The sequence below is a fragment of the Panthera leo genome, chromosome D2 (genome assembly GCF_018350215.1).
Source record: "Panthera leo isolate Ple1 chromosome D2, P.leo_Ple1_pat1.1, whole genome shotgun sequence".
NCBI classification, from domain to species: domain Eukaryota; kingdom Metazoa; phylum Chordata; class Mammalia; order Carnivora; family Felidae; genus Panthera; species Panthera leo.
Genome location: NC_056689.1, coordinates 17,309,124 through 17,315,212, shown reverse-complemented (window position 1 = coordinate 17,315,212; position 6,089 = coordinate 17,309,124).

Genomic DNA, 6,089 nt, shown 5'->3' with positions numbered 1-6,089 from the left:
CTTCCCTCAGAGGAGAATAAAGGAGAGGGTCAAGGGGCCCGTGCAGCTCTGTGCAGCAGCCCAGAGGCCAGAGCAAGGGGGCCATGGGGGGAGGTTTGGGGCCCGGGGCTTTAGCAGGAGACCCCACGGCCTAGGAATTGAAAGTGGGGGTGGGATGGGGAGTACATCTCTGGGGGAGGGGCGGAAGAAGCCAGGAAATCCAGCAGAGGGCTGAGGACCTGGCAAATGAAGAGCAGGCAAACGAGAAGGTTCCACGCGGAGCTGAGCGGGTGTGGGTGACGGAGGAAGAGGCCCCTTATAAGGAGGATGCGACCAGAGGCGGCACCTGTACCAGGGGGCGGGGATGCGGCCCTGCCCGCCGTCAGCTCTGCCCAGGTCACAGGAGAGAGCGTCCTGGCAAACTCCAAGGCAAAAGTCAGGGATGATGACTCCCCGGGGTCAGGTGACCCCAGGCGTCAGGACCCTAGGGATTTGTCCCTTCAAGATCTTTCTTTGATCTTTGATCTTCAAGATCTTTCTTTACGAGATCTTTCGCCGTGTGGGAGACGAGAAAATCCACCCAAGATTTGATGACATTCGTGTGGTGAGGAAGAATCCGTCCTACTTCTCCTCTGATGCCTGGCTCCCGCCCTGCCCCAGGCCCGGGCCTGGCTGGTGGAAAGGCCAGTGTCAATGACGCGGCGGTAGTTTATGGCACAGGACTCAGGAGCTTGAGGTCTGCTGGAAAAGGCTTTCTTGCTCATCTTGTCCAGGGAAAATATGGCCTCTGTCCTCGGGGACAGCTAGGTTCCGGCCGGCTGGTGAGGCCGCCCGGCGTCTGGCAGGGTATTAACCGTGAGGCCTTTGGGTGGAAAAATAAAACTCCCGACCTCTCCTGCCAGAAGGATATTCAAACTGGCAGGCCTGTTTTCAATGGGGGGCTAAGACTTGTCCGAGGAAAAACAAAACGTACAAAAAACGAGCCTGCAAGAGCGTGAATCCTGAAGCAGCAGCTCCAGGGTCCAAGGGACAGCTGGGCTGGCAGTCATGGGGACTGTGGGCTGGTTTGGCCTGGATTTCCAGAAACAGCAAGGGGGGGGGGGGCTTTTCTCCCCAGAAGACTGGGGAACCCATAGGTGGGATCATTTGCCTCTGGAGGTTCAAATATTTCTCTTTGTTTGCTTTCACCGGCGGCCGGCCGGCCCGGAACTGAAGCCTGGCCAGGGTCTTGGCCGCGACGGGTGGGAGGCGCGAGACAAGAGAGGCCACCAGAGACTGGTTGTTCGTTTCATCCAGTTTGTGAGGCTGAGTCTCCCAGGCCCCGGGCTATCTCTGCTTATGAACCTCCGCCCTGTCCTGAGGACAGCAGGGAAAAAGACGGTTTTGTGGAGAAAACTGACAAAACCCTATCTGTGCATCCAGACGCTCGGGTGGCTTAGGGGGACAGTGAGCTACCACGGGCACCATTTTCTTCTCCACACCGGATCGCACCCTGAAGACGGGATGAGGGAGAGGGGACCTGGGGCCAGCTGCCGCCCAAGGAGACGCCCGTTGCCTGTGGCCAAGGAACAAAAGGAAATGGCTCTAACAGGAGCATCCGTGTCCAACTACTCGGGAAGAGCACAGCACTCTGGACAGTGCATTTTCTTCCACAACGCGAGGAAGAAATCTAAGTGCGATCCAATAGACCCTCCCATTCGGTTTCCCCTCAGAGTCACATCTATCACCTGGGTCCCCTCAAGAGTCACCCCCCAACCTCCCCCCCAGAGTCCCACCCCCTGGGGGCCCTTGAGAGCCCTACCTGACAGGGGCCAGACTCGGACAATACCTCTATCGATTAGAAACCCGTAGACAGCATTGAGAGCCTGTAAGTCAGGAATCTAGAATGTATGTGATGGAAAGAAACCTGGGGATCACACTGTAGAGTGGTTCTTCTATTTCGGGGTCAGGGAGCCCTCTGAGAACCTGAAAAGAACATTATGGGCCCACAAAAATATGCACATCATTCTCGAGCTCTCAGTTTCCCCGGAGCCTCACTATGGACGGCAGGTTAAACCCCTGTCGTCTGTTTTCCTGGAGTTGGAGATAGCGGTTGAGGTACAGCTATTTGCAGAGCAGGACTCAGGATCCAGCCCAGAGCCTTCTTTTCTTTTCCCGCTGCGTCCAGTCCATCTGCCTGATGGATTTCAGGGCCTTCTGAGGCCCAGTGGTCCTTCTTTGGAGGACCGGAAACTTCTCCGGCTCTGTACTAACCTTGGCTTCATCCACACCTGCCTCGAGAACTCCTGTCGGACCCTGCCACCCCTCTCACCTTTACGGCTTGCACGAATGGTTTGAGGGAAGTCCCAAGACCCTAGGTAGGCAGCTGGGGTCACTTGGGGCTCAGACGTCAGCAGGCTCGTCCGGGAACAGCGGCCTCTCACAGGTGAGGCTTCATCTCGCCCGGGGCCATAAGGGTCCCAAGGAAGCCACCGGGAAATGGTACATCACCTACGTCAATCGCTCTTCCCTTCCACGGATGATCTCTCCAACGTATCCGAAGGTCTGCTTAGGAGCAGTGACTCACTTTCTGGCACCAACGTCCCGCTCAAGCTGAGTTCGTTTCTGAGCGCACACTTGGCCTCCAGGGAAGCCCCTTTGCGCACTCCAGGTAACGGAAGGGCAAACTGCACCCCTCTGCTCGTTCTTTCTGTCCTGCCTCGGAGACGGCGCCAGCCCGCCTGCCACCCTTGTGGGGACCGATGGGTGAGCAGGAGGAGGAAGCGGAGAGCTGGAGAAGCCTGCCAGCAGAGAGGCTGACACGACAGATGCTACATGCTGACACAACCCTGGAGGCCTCAGATTCTGCAAGACTGACGGCGTCCCTGCCCCCAGGGAACCGTCTAGGGGACACGCTGGTACAGGATGCTTTCAACTAGTAACGGGAAGGGGAACTGGCTTTGCGTACGACACGATTATCGAGACCACGGAGGCGCGGAGACTCCTCTCCATGCCGAGGCTTTACTAACGTTGAGTCCCGACAATGCGAGAATGAGTCACTTATCAGAACTGTGTTTCGGGGAAGATGGCAGGTGGCTCAGCCGAGAACGGCAGGCGGCGAGGAAAACGAGGGACACTTCAGACACCTAGCACCGGGAGCGTGTTCAACATCCATCTGCGGCTTGGGTTTGCATCTGCTACGTAAGACAGCGGAAACTGTGAGCAGTGTTCCAAGCTAGAGAATACGGATGTCACAAAACTGCAGGGGGAGAGAGGCGCAGGGGGTTCGATCTCAGGCTGCTCTCACCACGAGCTCGCTGCTGGCGATAATACGGGTTAAGTGGCTGCCGCTGGCTTTATGTTTTCACCCCGTCCTCACACACCTGTTATTTTACCCACATGACACGTGAGGGACCTGGAGAGCAGAAAAATTAAGTGACGCGTCCTAATAAGGAGGCACTTAGGAACCCAGATTCGTTGCCGTAGGTCACGGGAGCAATTCATAACTGCGCCCCCGACAGGGAAAATGAGCGAAGGCGTGAGGGGCTGTGGGCGAGTGGTCTGGTTCTAGAAAGCAGGTCTCTCGTGGATTAGCGCCATCTCCTAAATGGCGCTGCGTGGGCACCGGCTGGTTTGGGAAGCAGGTCCATGAGAAATCACCTTTGTGCTTGCCGCCCAGGTGGCTGCACCGTGTGCCTCAGTGTACCACCAAAGCAGACCCCAAGCTGGAGGGAGGAGAGCCAAGGCCCGGTCCCCCGGGATCGACGCTGGGCCCCCGCCCCCAGCTCTGGCAACTGCCAGGCATGGAATACGTCTCGAGGAAGAGCTGAGCAGACGGGGGGGAGGGGGGGGGCTGGAGGGTGGGAGCCGGCGTGCTGCGGGGGGCTCCAGCATGGCCCGAGACTGGCATCTGATACCCCCTCTGTAGAGTCAGCCCTCGGGAGTCGGGAAAATGGCACAGCAGGGAAGCCGGTCCTGCCTCGGGGAGCCTGGCCAGCAAGGTGGTGTGCAGAAGGCAGAGGAAAGTGCCCACTGGGGGCAGCCTGCAGACAGAGCTGAGTCACGCAAGGACATCGTGCCCTCTCTCAAGAGGATCCCTCGGGGATGGGCGTTGCCTCAGACACGGTGGCCAGGAGAGGGACAGGGATACGGCTAGCTGTGTAGAAGTCTCTTTCAGGCACCAAGAGGACAGCCACCCCTCTGCGCCCCTTCCCCTCCCACTGCTTCCCTGGGCCGTGAAATCAGGGCTGCTGGGTGCCGAGTGCTTACTACGTGCCAGGCATTATGTTAATAGCTTTCTCGTCCTTCCTCTCAGCGACCCCGTGAGGTCGATCTAGCAACCGTTGTATTAAAGAGGTCACGTAACCCACCAGGTCACGCAGCTGGGAAGGAGTCTCGGTCCGTGTGCCCCTTCCCCACCCAACCCTGAGCACTCAGGGGTGTGTTTGAAGCTGCGGGTTAGAGGATGTGGCTGCTCCCTGGATTGCTTACTCTGGAGCAAGCCATCCATCAACACCATCAGACGCCTCCACCAAGGGCCGTCTGGAATGGACGCTCCGGGCCCCGACATTGGCACTCCCATGGGACATGGGGGAAGGCTGAATGAGGGACCACGGCCCGAGGCCATCTCACCCAGGAGAAGGGCCGCTGACTCTTCTCCCAGACAGAGGGTGTGTCCAACCCACCAGTGTTTCAGAGACAACTCCTTCATGGAGCGCAAATGTCGTGGCCACTTCTCCGTGCAGGAGCCACCTCTTGCCACCTCTGTCACAGGCTGCCCTTGGCCAGCTGTTCGGCCTCTGCCTCGCACATGCCCGGGTGGCTCAGTCGGTTAAGCGTCTGACTCTTGATCTGGGCTCAGGTCATGATCTCGCAGTTCCCGAGATTGAGTCCCATGTTGGGCTCTGTGCTGACAGCACGTAGCTTGCTTAGGATTCTCTCTCTCTCTCTCTCTCTCTCTCTCTCTGCCCTTCCCTACTCACACTCTCTTTCTTCTCTCAAAATAAATAAATAAACATTAAAAAGAAAGAAAGTTGGCCTGGTAAAGATTCAAAACCCTTTGCTTATTTGCAAGCAAAGCTGTTTCATCGAGAAGCTGCTTAACCCAGGGCCAATTGGCACAATTCTTTGAGGTCAGTTTTGTTTATTTTCCTGACTCGAAATCCCAAAAGGTTGGGATGGGCCAAAGGGCAAATCTGCCCTTTGTAGGGGTCCTCTTCTCTCAAATTAATCTGACAAGTCACTGGAGCATCAGGTTGGGAGGGAGCCGATGTACAACCTTGACATTCATGGTGGACTCCCCGCCAAGGAGAGGAAGGGACGCTGGCCCAGTAGGGACAGGTCTCATGCCCAGCACGGGAACACCATTTCACTTCTCTGGGCCGGGCCTTCTCATCCTTGTGACACCCCTTCTGCACTGGAGGGTCCTGTACCTTGTCTGGTCTGAGCTTCCCAAGAACCCATGTGTGGCTACAGCAACCCCCATTTTACAGAGAAGGACACAGACGTCGTCCAAGTCACCGGGATCGGAAGCAGGATGAAATCTCAGCTTTCTGTCCACGTGACTCCTGGACATCCAGGACTCATCAACCTCAGCACAGAACTATTGTACAAGTCAGACGGAAGAAGGTACGCGAAGGCACTCCGGAAGGGGAGGAAGCTCTATACTATGCTGCCCAACAGAAATACAATGCGAGCCACAGACGCAAGTTTTTAAAAATCTGCGTCCGTTTCGCACACCACCGCCCTCCCCACCTCTAGCAATTACCAGTCTGCTCTCTATATCTGTGCATTCGGTGTTTTTAATTTTTAAATTTTTATTTCTTGTTTTTTTAAGTAGGCCCCACCCCCAGCATGGAGCCCAAGGCAGGGCTTGAACTCACAACCGTGAGATCACGACCTGAGCTGAGATGCTCAACTGACTGAGCCACCCAGGCGCCCCTGTGAGTTCCGTATTTTTGAGATTCCATGTATCTAAAATGATTATATGATCCATACGATCGATATTTGTCTTTCAAATATCTGACTTACCTTACTTAGCATAACTCCTTCCTGTTTCAACCATGGTGTCCCAAACGGTAGGATTTCCTTGCTTTGTATGGCCGAATGATACTCCATTGTAGACGTGCGCC